The 13,376-nt window shown below is 36.4% G+C and overlaps 1 long non-coding RNA gene and 1 other non-coding gene across 2 annotated transcripts in view; both read right to left on the bottom strand.

Annotated features, from left to right (window-relative positions):
* The window catches only part of LOC111521797, a 74,782-nt gene that overhangs the window by 36,940 nt on the left and 24,466 nt on the right, over window positions 1-13,376 (bottom strand). The window lies entirely within an intron of this gene.
* On the bottom strand, window positions 6,048-6,211 carry LOC111535431. The gene has a single exon (XR_002729443.1). It is a non-coding gene; the product is annotated as a U1 spliceosomal RNA (small nuclear RNA).

Below are 13,376 nucleotides of genomic sequence, written 5' to 3'. Positions count from 1 at the left end.
TTGTGCATCATCTTTGTAAAAATACAGTCAAGGAACAATTGTTTTATTTAATAATATCCTTCACCCTAAATGAAGTTGCTTCTATCTTTATCCCAATTTTACATTTAGGTGAAAGCAGAAGGAAACATTAAAGATCTTCTTCTTATGCCCTTTTAATGTCATACTACAGCATTGCCTAATAAGCCATCAAAAGTGTCATCTATACATGATTTTCAGTCTTGGCACTATTAAAATTTTGATCTGGGTAATTCTTTGCTCTGGGGACTGTTCTGGGCATAATAGCTTATTTAGCAGCATCCCTGGCCCCTGCCCACCAGATACCAGTAGCACTCCCTCATCCCTTTAGTTGTGATAATCACAAATGTCTCCAGACATTGTCACATATCTCTGGAGTGGGGAGAGGGCAAATGTTCCCCCAGGTGGGAAGTTTTATGGGAAGAAATTTACTTTGATTGTTAGCTATTGATTAAGGTGAGACTCTTGTAAAGTTAGTATTAACTTGTGGAAGTTCATTATGTTGCAGTTCCTTTCTGCCCAGTAGAAAATATAAATCCTACAGATTATAGTTTTGTTGTTTCATAATTTACCAGTTTCAATCTAACCTGCATTCTTATTCTAGCATTCTTTTTGTTCATTAACTATATATAGTAATTTTTCTTCTCTTTCTTCATCCTGCTGGTTCCCTCATTGATGAATTAAATATACCTTTGTCACATGTGTGCATACACACACACACACACACACACCCCAGCTCCTTGGCAGAATGCAGAGTGAGAATTCTCTCCAATAAGGGGATATGGAGCTATTATGATCTCCCTTCAAGAAAGAACTTGCAGATTAGCTGTGAGGGTGCAGTTAGGTGATAGCCTTGGTTGCAGTGCCTCTGGTTGTTTAGCCACAGCAGTTGAGTTGAGGCCATGCTTTTCCTAGGCAGACCTTCAACAGCTAATGAGCACAGTGGGGGTGCCAGGGCCTGGCCCTTTCTGTTCATCATGGAACTTCTCCAACAGGCAGCCTTTGCTCTGGAGCTCCCTGTTGGGCTGGCTGAGACTTTTGCAGGGCAGCACTGCAGTTTGAGACTCTTCCTAACTAACCCTCCTTCTCCCTCCCCTTTCACAGGTGACAGACGTGCATCGAAGCCTGCATCTCTAGCCTTTTTGTGTTCCAGGCACAACTCAAAGCTGCCATTAATCATGTTGCCCAATTTGTGTGCTGGAATTGCAGTCTTAGGTGTGGCATGAGTTGCCTTCAGAACCCTAAGAGGCCTACCAGGCACTCCTTCTTTGAGGTATGAGCTATAAGATGCAGCAATTTATTGTTTGCTTTGGAGGGGATATTCCAGCATGAACTTAACCACTGGATTCCTTAAATCCTCATTCATCTTTTCATCTCTGGAGCATGAGTGTTTTACCAAGACCTCCGGCATACTAGCCACCTCTTGCTTCTTCTGGCCAATGAACATGATGTCACTGATGCAATGGATGGGTTTGATGTTCAGTGGGTTCAGGTGATCTAGATTATTTCAGACTATTATGGCAAAGGGCAGCTAAGATAGCCCCGAGGCAAAGCAATAAATGTATATTGGAGTCTGTCCCACGTGAATGTGAATTGTTCCTGATCTTTTTTTCTAATATGGATAGAAAAGGCACATTCACCAAATCGACAACCACATGCCACGGACCTGTGGCCTGATTAATGTGTTCTAGCTGTGATCCCACCTCTGGCACAGCAGCCGCAATCCACCACCATGTGACTGAAACTGTAGTCATCTGTTGTCATTTTTCAGAGTCCATCCACTTCCTGCTGGGGGAGACTAGCAATTAAAAAGAGATATGATAGAGATGACCAATCCCTATTTTGTATTTACCATGTTGCCTGGGAGACAGTTTCAGAGTTTCCATTTGGCCTCTACCACTACGATAGCACTTCCTCACTGACCAAGGAACAAATGTAGGGTTTACTCCAACTGCCAAGTACATTCATTCCAGTGATGGAGAAATGATTCCTGGGTGAGTCTACAGGTTTTGTGGACCCACTCTATGCTAGACCCACTAGGACTCCATTCATTACTTGACTCTTATAAGTCCTCACTTCAACAAGGTGTCCGGGTGTCAAGGTCAACTCAGAACGTGTGTGCAATAGTCTAGACCTTCTCTTTCCCTGGCATACAGTCACCTAAGCAAATGGTCGTGGGTCCCTTTGGGGAAGGAGAGGACAAGTCACCTCAATATAAACTTGTTGCAGTGTTGCAGGGTACTCATTCTTAGGGGTCCGGCTGTCTTTTTAGTCAATGGATTTTGGACCTGAAAATTGGCTCAGTTCCTAGAATTGAGCAAAGTATCATGACTTTACTGGGGCAATCGTTGTCAGCCTCTTGCTCCTCCTTTCTTGCCTTTTCTGGTTGTAGATGTTAAGCATCAGCCTTGTTGGCCCTTATCTATTTTGGCTGTAGGAATGCCATGCTGTAGTATCCATCCCTCCGACTCCTTGACGGTCAAGCCCCCTTTGATGCCTCTGATCTTCCCAGTCGTTACAGTAATTGTGGACTCTGGGTTTCTAGTGGTTAAGCTTGGCCACTTGGTCTCTCATTTTGAGGCCTTACTATCCTCATGAATATTAATTACCTATCTCTGTGACAGCAACCACTGAACGTAGGTGAGGCCTGATGTTTCGGCGAATGGGCCTTCCTGTGGAACGTTCTCTCTGGTTAGTGTCCAGGTTTCACACAATATATCCATTCTAGCACATCTCACCTCTTTATGCTTTCCTCTAGCTTCTGCCAGGGAAACTCAGGCATTTGCACTGAGTCATTGGCTCGGGGAGCTGGCAGGAAGCGTGACTTTAGCATAAAGGTGGTGGAGGATCACAAAGGACAGCAGTTGGGCCACAAGTCAGTTATGCTTCTGAAGAAGCAGACCAACATGGTGCATTTTCATGACTGCCATGTATGGAAAAGCATGACATATATGATTTATTTTAAAAAACCACCCTTGTGGAAACAACACTGGGCAAAATCAGTAAAATACTGACTTTATGCACACTGTTATTTTAATAAAAATAAAGAGAGATAACATTTATTGAGCATTCATGATATGCCAGGTACTCTATTAGACACATATCGTAACATTACCTCATTATGTAGTTATTATTATCAGTCTCATTTTACAAATGAGCAAGAGGAGTACAATGTAACTGAAGAAACTGCTCAAATTCACATAGTAAGTAAAGAGGAAGACATGGAACTGGAACCAGGTGACCAAATTCACAGCAGCAGATATTCTTTCATTTTTTATGTCAGTGTTGTTTAGTTTTCAACATAGAGATTTTGCACGTTTTATTGGATTTGTAGCTAAATACTTCAGCTTTTGATGCTATTGTACATGATACTGCTTTTAAAATTTCATTTTCTAATTACTTATTGCTAGTATACAGAAATGTAATTGATTTTAGTATATTGACCTCTATCCTGAGATTTTGCTAAACCAAATTAAAATTTTTATAACATTTCTTACAGATTCTATGGGATTTTTCGGTATAGACAATGTCATTTGCAAGTAGAAGCAGTTTTTTTTTTTCTTCCCAATCTGTATGTCATTTTATTTCTTTTTCTTGCCTGATTTCACTAGCTAAGAACTCTAGTACAATACTGGTTAGGAGTGGTAAGGGGAGATATCTTGCTTTTTAAAAATTTTAGGAAGAAAGCTTTCAATATCTGACTATTAAGTATGACAGTTTTAGGTTTGCTATAGACATACTATATCTAATTGTGGAAATTTCCTTCTATTCTTAGACTGCTGAGCATTTTATCTTTTTAAAATCACGCATGAATATTAAATTTTGCCAAATACTTTTTTTTATCAGCTATTGACATAATCATATATTTTTCTCTCTTTAGTCTGCTTGAATTACATGGATTGATTTTTCTAAAGTTGAAACAACCTTCTATTCCTAGGATAAACCACCCTTAGTCATCATATATTATGTTTCACATTCTAAAGGATGAATTTTTTTAGAACTGATGGCCAGGCATGGTGGCTCATGCCTGTAATCCCAGCACTTCGGGAGGCTGAAGCAGGTGGATCACCTGAAGTCAGGAGTTTGAGACCAGCCTGACCAACATGGCAAAACCTCATCTCTACTAAAAATACAAAAATTAGTCAGGTGTGGTGGTGTGTGCCTGTAATCCCAGCTACTCAGGAGGCTGAGGCAGGAGAATCGTTTGAACCTGGGAGGCAGAGGTTGCAGTGAGCCGAGATCGTGCCACTGCACTCCAGCCTGGGGGATAGAGCGAGACTCCATCACAGAAAAAAAAAAAACAAACTTTTTTTTAATTATGAAGTTATGTTCATGAGGGGTATGTATCTATTTTTTTCTTATAGTATGTTTGTCTAATTTGTTATTAGAATAAAGCTAACTTGATAAAGGACAGATAAATATTTCCTTCTCTTCTATTTTCTGGAAGAGTTTGTGTAGAATTTGTATTATTTCTTCCTTAATTGGGTAGAATTTATAGGTGATGCATTTGGACCTGGAGTTTTGTTCATAAAATGATTTGTATTACAAATTCAATTTATTTACTAGATATAGGTCTAGATTATCTATTTCTTCTTGAAGAAAACTTGATAATTTGAATCTTCTAAGAAATATGTCTGTTTCAGCATATGTTGGTATACTTAGAAGGGAAACATGTCTATTTCATCTAAGTTATTGAATGTATTTGCATAAACTTGTTTGTAATACCTGCTGATTATGCTTTTAATGTCTTTGGGGTCAGTAATGACGTTTCTCTTTTATTTCTGATATTTGTTTGCAATTTTTGTCTCCTCTTTTTATTCTAATCAGTCTGGCTAAAAGGTGATCTTTTTTGTTGTTCTTCTCAAACAAACAAACAAAAAGCTTTGCTTTCATTGATTTTCTCTATTGTTTTTCCATTTTCTATTTTTTTGATTTCTCTTCCTATGTTTATTATTTCCTTCCTTTTGCTTACTATGAGTTTTATTTAAGGTAGACATTGAAGTCATTGAAATGGCAGGGTTTTTTTTTCCCAATATAGTTGTCTAATGCTGTAGATTTCCTTCTAAGCACTGCTTTAGCCGCATCTCACAAATATTAATATGTTGCTTTTCATTTTAATTAAATTTAAAATATATTCCTTTTTTTTTGACGAGGTCTTGCTTTGTTGCCCAGGCTGGAGTGCAGTGGCACGATCTTGGCTCACTGCAATCTCTGCCTCTGGGGTTCGAATGGTTCAAATGATTCTCCTGCCTCAGCCTCCCCAGTAGCTGGGATTATAGGCATGCACCACCATGGCCGGCTAAAAAAAATTTTGTATTTTTCATAGAGATGGGGTTTTGCCATGTTGGCCAGGCTGGTCTTGAACTCCTGACCTCAGGCCCTCCATAAGCCTCCCAAAGTGCTGGGATTACAGGCGTGAGCCACCACGCCTGGCCCCAATTGTTATTGAAAATTGTGTAGCTTAAATTCCAAATCCTTGGGAATTTTTTCAGGTATCTTTCTGTTATAGATTTCTAGTTTAATTCCTACTTTAAATCACAGAAGATACTTTGTAATTCTACTTAAATTTATTGAGGTTTGTTTTATGGCCAGGAATATGATCTTTCTTTGGTGAATGCTCCGTGTGCACTTGAAAATAATGTATATTCCACTGTTACTGGGTTGGATGTTCTATAAACGTTGATTAGGTCAAACCAGTTAATAATATTGTTCTTGCCTTGTATATCGTAACTGATTTTCCCTTTATTGTCTTATTGATTACTGAAAGAGGAGTATAGATGTCTTAAACTATGATTAATTTGTCTACTTCTTTTAGCTCCAGCAGTTTTTGCTTCATGTATTTTGAAGCTCTGTTGTTAATTGCATACACATTTATGCTTTTTATCTCTTCTTATATCTTGTTTTAAACTTACTCCTTTATTATTATTTAAGGTCCTTCTTTATCACTTTTAACATATTTTGCCTTTATATGTACAACGGGTTTGTTTTGTAGACAGTGTACAAGAGTACCATGATCTTTTTATTTTTTCTTTCAGGGAAAAGCAGTTACACAGTTCCCAACTAGCACAAATTCCACGGTCAGGTTTTCCACATGTGGGGAAATCACAGGGGTCAGCACACCCAACGTGCAATGGACAAGTCTTGCACTGAGTAAACCACATTCATGGTCATGGAATCTCATTCACCAGATAAATATTGGTCTTGCTTTTCAAAAATCAATCTGATACTTTCTGCATTTTCATGGGAAATTTAATGTAATTATTGACATCAGTTAGATTTAAATCTGCCATCTTGCTATTTGTTTTATATGTATTCTATTTAGTTTTTGTTCCTTTTTTCCCTCTTTTTCCTTCTGTTCTGAATTGATGGAGTATTTTTATGATTCAATTTTACACTCACTATTGCCTTTTAAAAAACATATATTTTGGGGGCCAGGCATGGTGGCTCATGCCTGTAATCCCAGCACTTTGGGAAGTCGAGACGGGGTGGATCACTAAGTGAGATCAAGACCATTCTGGCCAACATGGTGAAACCCTGTCTCTACTAAAAATACAAAAATTAGCCAGGCCTGGTAGAGGGCGCCTGTAGTCCCAGCTACTCGGGAGGCTGAAGCAGGAGAATCACTTGAACCCGGGAGGTGGAGGTTGCAGTGAGCTGAGATTGCGCCACTGCACTCCAGCCCAGTGACAGAGCGAGACTCCGTCTCAAAAACAAACAAACAAACAAACAAACAAACAAACAAATATCTTTTATAACTTTTTAGTGGTTGCCGTAGGTCTGCTAATATATACCTTTAACTATTTACTATCTACCTTCAAATTATTATGTTTCACATGTAGTTTAAGGATCTCACACTCACAGCTCTATACTCCCAAGTCCACTTTCCCATCCTTTGTGCTATCATTTTCATAAATTTTAGATGTAAATATTCTACCAACATACACTACATGGCTACTACTTTTGCTTTAGTCATTCAGTTATCTTTCAGGATAATTATCAACTTAAAAATGTGTTTGATATTTACCTTCCTTTTCAGTATTTCTGTAATCTTCATTTCTTTGTGTACAACTATGTTTCTAGGATCTTATTCCTCCTGCTAAAGTACTCATTTAACTTTTCGTCTCACACAGATCTGCTGATAGTTAATTCTTTCATCTTTTGTTTGTTCAAAACAATATTTATTTGATTTTATTTTAAAAGATATAGAATTCTTGCTGATTCTAGCAATGGATAAAAAATATATAATTCTGAGATGCTAGTTTTTTTTTTTCTTTCAATGCTTTAAAGATGTCACTCTATTGTCTTCTGGGTTGCACAAATTCTAATGTGATATCTACTATAATTCTTATTTGGATTGTCCTCAAGATTTTCTTTTGACTTTTGGTTTCCAGCAGTTTGGATTTTATTTGTCTAGTCAGATTTTTTCCCTCACATATGCTGCATGGGGTCCCATGCATTTCTTGGATATGTATTTTGATGTTTTCCATTATTTTTATTTTTTCAAATATTTCATCTGACCCACATTTTTCTTTTTTATCCTGTTTGTATGGCAGCTAACATCTCTTCATCTCATGCTTTGACTCAGGTATGACAGTGCTTACATCCCAATAAGGGCCTTTCTTTAAATTTCAGGCTTCTTGGTTGTGCTGCAACCTTAGTTCTATGATGGAAAAAGATTATAATTGTATCATTTATCTGGAGCTTTCTTGTTATGGTAGATGTTATGTTTTCTTTCCAGTTTTCCTATACACCAACAATATCCAAGCTGAGAGCCAAATCAAAAACACAGTTCTATTCACAATAGCCACAAAAAGTAAAATAAAATGCCTAGCAATACAGTTAGCCAGGGAGGTGAAAGATTTCTACAATTGGAACTACAAAACACTGTCCTAAGATATCAGAAATGACACAAACAAATGGGAAAACATTCCATTATCATGGCTAGGAAGAATCAGTATTGTTAAAATGGCTATACTGCCCAAAGTAATTTATAGATTCAATGCTATTTATATCAAATTGCCAATGATATTCTTCACAGAACTAGAAACAACTATTTTAAAATTCATATGGAACCAAAAAAGAGCTCGAATAGCCATGGCAATCCTAAGCAAAAAGAACAAAGCTGGAGGTATCAAGTTACCTGACTTCAAACTATACTACCAGGCCACAGTAACCAAAACAGCATGGTGCTGGTACAAAAACAGACACATAGACGAATAGAACAGAATTGAGAGCCCAGAAATAATGCTACAGGCCTACAACCATCTGATCTTTGATAAAGTTGACAAAAACAATGGGGAAAGAAATCCCTATTCAACAAATGGTGCTGCGATAACTGGCTAGCCATATGCAGAAGATTGAAACTGGACTCTTTCCTTACACCATTTATAAAAATCAACCCAAGATGGATTAAAGACTTAAATGTAAAACCCCAAACTATAAAAAGTATAAAAAGCCTGGAAGATAATCTAGGAAATACCATGGTGGACACAGAACCTGGCAAAGATTTCATGACGAAGACACCAAAAGCAAGTGTGACAAAATAAAAAATGGACAAATGGGACCTAATTAAATGAAAGAGCTTCTGCACAGCAAAAGAAATTATCAACAGAGCAAACAGACAACCTACGGAATGGGAGAAAGTATTTGTAAACTATGCATACAACAAAGGTCTAACATCCAGACTCTATAAGGAACTGAAACAGATCAACAAGCAAAAAACAAATCCCATTAAAAAGTGGGCAACGGATATGAATAGACACTTCTCAGAAGATACACATGTAGCCAACAAGCGTATGAAAAAATGTTCAACAAACTAATCATTACAGAAAGTCAAATCAAAACCATGATGAGATACCGTCTCACACCGGTCAGAATGGCTATTAATAAAAAGTCAAAAAATAACAGATGCTGGTGAGGTTGTGGAGAAAACGGAATGTTTATACACTGCTGGTGGGAAGGTAAATTAGGTCAGTCATTACGGAAAGCAGTGTGGCAATTTCTCAAATAACTCAAAGCAGAACTACCATTCAACTCAGTAATCCCATTATTAGATATATACCCAAAGGAATATAAATCATTCTACCACAAAGACACATGCACATGTATGTTCACTGGAGCACTATTCACAACAGCAAAGACATGAAATCAACGTAAATGCCCATCAACAGTAGACTGAATAAAGAAAGAAAATATGATACATATACACCATGAATACTACACAGACACAAAAAAACAAGAAGAACATATCCTTTACAGCAATATGGATGGAGCTGGAGGCCATTATCCTACATAAACTAACACAAGATCTGAAAACGAATACTGCATATTCTCACTTTTAAGTGGGAGCTAAACATTGAGTACATATAAACACAAAGAAGGGAACAACAGACATTGGGGCCTACTTGAGGGTGGAGGGAGGGAGAAGGGTGAGGATCAAAAAACTACCTATCAGGTACTATGCTTATTACCTGGGTGGTGAAATAATCTGTACACCTAACCCCCTTGACATGCAATTTACCTATATAGAAAATCTGCATATATACCCCAAACCTAAAACCAAAGTTAAAAAAATAAAAATTAAGATTAAAGTTTTACTATTAAAAACTATAAGTTTACACGGATATTTCCAATTGCAATCAAACATTACAGAGTACATTGCCTTTTACCCATGTCCATATGCATTTCCCTTCTCAACAGTGGGAAACCTGACTCTCATTCTCTTATTATCGTAGATATGTGATACATATTATACATATATCATGTATATAAAATTATAAAATATTGCTATAATAAATGCATTTTATTAAGTCTAGAATACAGAGAATGTTTCTGAATTGCCAGCCCATACCCTTGTGAAAAGCAAACCTGCTAACTATAGGTCAATATCCCTTTATATTTTTAAAGATAAAATTTACATAACTGAAGTGCATAAATTTTAAGTGTTCAATTTAACGGCCTTTAAAAATGTACATACTTATAATATTACACTCAAATGTAACCTCTTCTTTGAAGACTGCTTTGCCTAAGCTCCACATAGAACTTTAACATCCCTTTATTACAAAACTTATTGCAATGATTTCTCTGTAGAGAAATCTACTCTGTAGAGAAGTCCACTATGTTCACTAGAATATTAACTCATTAAAGAAAGGGACTATGCCTTTTCAGTTTGGGGTTTCCACTTTTGGACAGTATCTGATATACAAGGTACCAATGAATGTTTGCTACATAAGTAAAGTTCCATTGGAACAAATACCCTGCAGCTTTAAATAGGAGAGTCGTGTAATATTAAATCTACGATCTGCTTACTACTAAATCATCAGCTAAGGGAGATTCCACTAAATCACCAGCTAAGGGTGTTATGACAAGAACTGTCAGAGCATGAAAGGAAAAAGAAGACAGCAGTTGCAATGCTAACAAATCATTAGGTTCCTATAACTCTTTACAGTAAAGAGACATAAAGCTGCTCCAATCACTTATCAACTAGCCTTTGAAATTGGTGGGTGGCACAAATTATTTCCACTATATTTATATATTAAGACTTCAGTCTTAGCAAGATATTTCAAAGTAAGTATAGGTTATCTGTCCAAAACTTAATGGAGAAGAACATTTTTGTAGTTCTTGGTTGATATTCTGACATCTAAGATTACTATTTTCAGTTGTCTAAAAGCAGAGGGTAATCAAATCTGTTGACAGGTATTACTTTTATAGCACTAACTATCTTGGCAAAGAGAGAGGTTACATGCACTGAAACATGATTATAGAGTTGTTTTGGAGTCATGTCTGGAGTTGTCCTGTTTTTCTTTAAATAACAACAATGAAGAATATATATATATTCTTATTAATACAATTTCATCAAATATTTGTTTCAAATGTCCATAAGAAACTACCACAGAGCAGTTTTATAAAAAGAGCCCTGGAGAGAAATTTTAAATTTCAATTAATTTAAACCTGGATTCTGTCTCTGGATCACCTAGCTGCCAACTAGAAACCTTAGTCAAGTCATAATACTTGCAGTTAAAGGAAGACAATAAAAGTACTTCATAAGGTTGTTATGAAGGCTAAATAATATGTCATTAATAATAATAATATTAATAATTAAAAAGAGTGAATTATATGTATTAGGGACTTATCATATGCTAGACACTCCAAATTTTGTATTTAATTCTGACACAACCAAATGAGGTAGGCCTTATTATTACCCTTTTTGAAAGATGAGAAAACTGGAGTTTAGAGAAACTAAGTGTATTGCTCAAGGTCACATACAGTAAAGTAGTAGAGCAAGGATTCAAATCCAGGTCTCTCATGCCAAAATACAATTGTAATTGTAATTGCATTTCTTCCCAAATACATGTAAAGTGCCTAACAGAATGTCTGACATATATTAAATCATCACGATGTGCTAGGTCCTTTTGTTTCACTCTACATCCTCTAGGACATCTCAAACATGCTAACAAATTTAACAACCACCTAAAATACATTATGCCATCAAATCTGCTTTTCTAACTCAAACTGCCTTTCTCCAGTCTCAAGAACTATACATCCAGCTTCCTTAAGTGTCCAACAGGCATGCCAAATTCAAAATGGCCCCATTCAAACTTACTACCTTTCTCATAAATGTGCTCCATTTATGATCCCCAAACAGTGAATATTATCATTTATTCAGATGCCTAAAATAGAAATATGAGAGTCAGGGTTTTTAAAAAATAGTTTCATAACCTGATTTAAGTCTTCAATGCTTATTGACATGTTCTTTATATTTCCTAAGATAACTGATCAAATCTTTCTAATCATTAAAAATTCAGCTTACATATTATCTCCCCTTTGGATCTTTGCAATATCAATTAAATAGTATCACATCTGTTCAGCTGCTGTACCTTGTATCTAACTCTTATTTATATGTTATCATACTATATTTTAGTGAAAAATTTTCATATTTCTCTCTTCTCCTACACTAACACAGTACATCTGAACTTTTGGGATGATAGAAATGCTCTATATATGTGCTGTCTACTATGGTAGTCAATAGCTACATGTGGTAATATATTAAGCATCTGAAATGTGGCTAGTGGTATTAACGTAATACCTGTCTGTCAACAGAGGAACTAACTTCTTAATTTTATTTATTTTCACTGAACGTAAAAATAATTTTAAAATAGCTACACGTGGCTAGTAACTACTGTAATGCACAGTGTAGCTGTGCTCAGTGAGGGCAAATACCATATCTTATTCACTTTTATCCAATGCCTAGAACATAGCAGACCCTAAAAATATTTATGGAGAATGAGTGAATGAATGAATAAATATTTTACAGTGGTAGAACAGAGAAAAATCTACTTAACACAAGTACCAGCGAACTATTACATAGAGGTACTGTGAAAACTAATAAACACTGATTTCTTGGTGAATACAAACTTAATGAAAATAGGTTTCCAGAATGAAATGGAGAAGTAATTGCTATCGGGTCAACCCACTCTCAGGTAACAAATATAAGTTCCATACAAAATATAAAATAGAATTAGGTTAATCTAAAGGCACCCTAGAAGACCTGAAAGAAATTGGAAGTAAACTTATACTTGAAAGAAGGAAATGGCCATGTAGTTTTCCTGTTTTGATACAACATTTTGCTGGAGGGTAGGCCCTAGTTGCAGCTTTCTAGGTGGGTAAAATTCTAGTAGAAATCCAGTCTTATTGGCTTGGAGAATGACAGGACAGATTTTGGAGGCCATGGCAGCTGCAGAGTGAGAGGGAAACCCACAAAAGATAAAAGCCATGGGTGGGGCAGGGCAAGGGGGATTCTATATGTGAACCTTTATAAAATCTTTGGCTGACCCTGCACTACATCTGCACAGGGATAACTCCAAATAGGCCTTATGAGTCTAAAATAACTGAATTGAGTTTTCAGCTGCTCCACTCCACAAAAAGCAGGATTGGAGTTTGAATTAAAGTTAAATTTACTGCCTGCTTAAAAACAAAAACAAAGAAAACAAATTCCTCAGCGGGACATAACAGATTCCAGTGTCCCTACAACACATCATTCACAATACGCATGTGATCCAAAATTAACTAGATTTATGAAGAAACAGAGAAATGTGATCTCAAGACAAAAGGCAAATAAGTGAAGACTGACTCTGAGATGACCCAGAGGTTGGAATTAGCACACAGGGATTTTAAAACAACTACTATAACCATTTCAAGGATTTAGAGAAAAACATGCTCACAATGAATGAAAGGATAGAAAATTTTAGCAGAGGAATCAAAACTACAAAAGAGAAATAAATGAAAATCCAACAAAATTTTTAAAAAACTGTATTTAAAATTTGCAGATAACTTAAAATGAGAAAGTCAATAAATCTGAAGCT

Source organism: Piliocolobus tephrosceles, chromosome 5 (genome assembly GCF_002776525.5).
Source record: "Piliocolobus tephrosceles isolate RC106 chromosome 5, ASM277652v3, whole genome shotgun sequence".
Lineage (NCBI taxonomy): Eukaryota > Metazoa > Chordata > Mammalia > Primates > Cercopithecidae > Piliocolobus > Piliocolobus tephrosceles.
The sequence above is the reverse complement of the archived record's forward strand: the minus strand, read 5'-3'. Positions and strand labels throughout refer to the sequence as shown.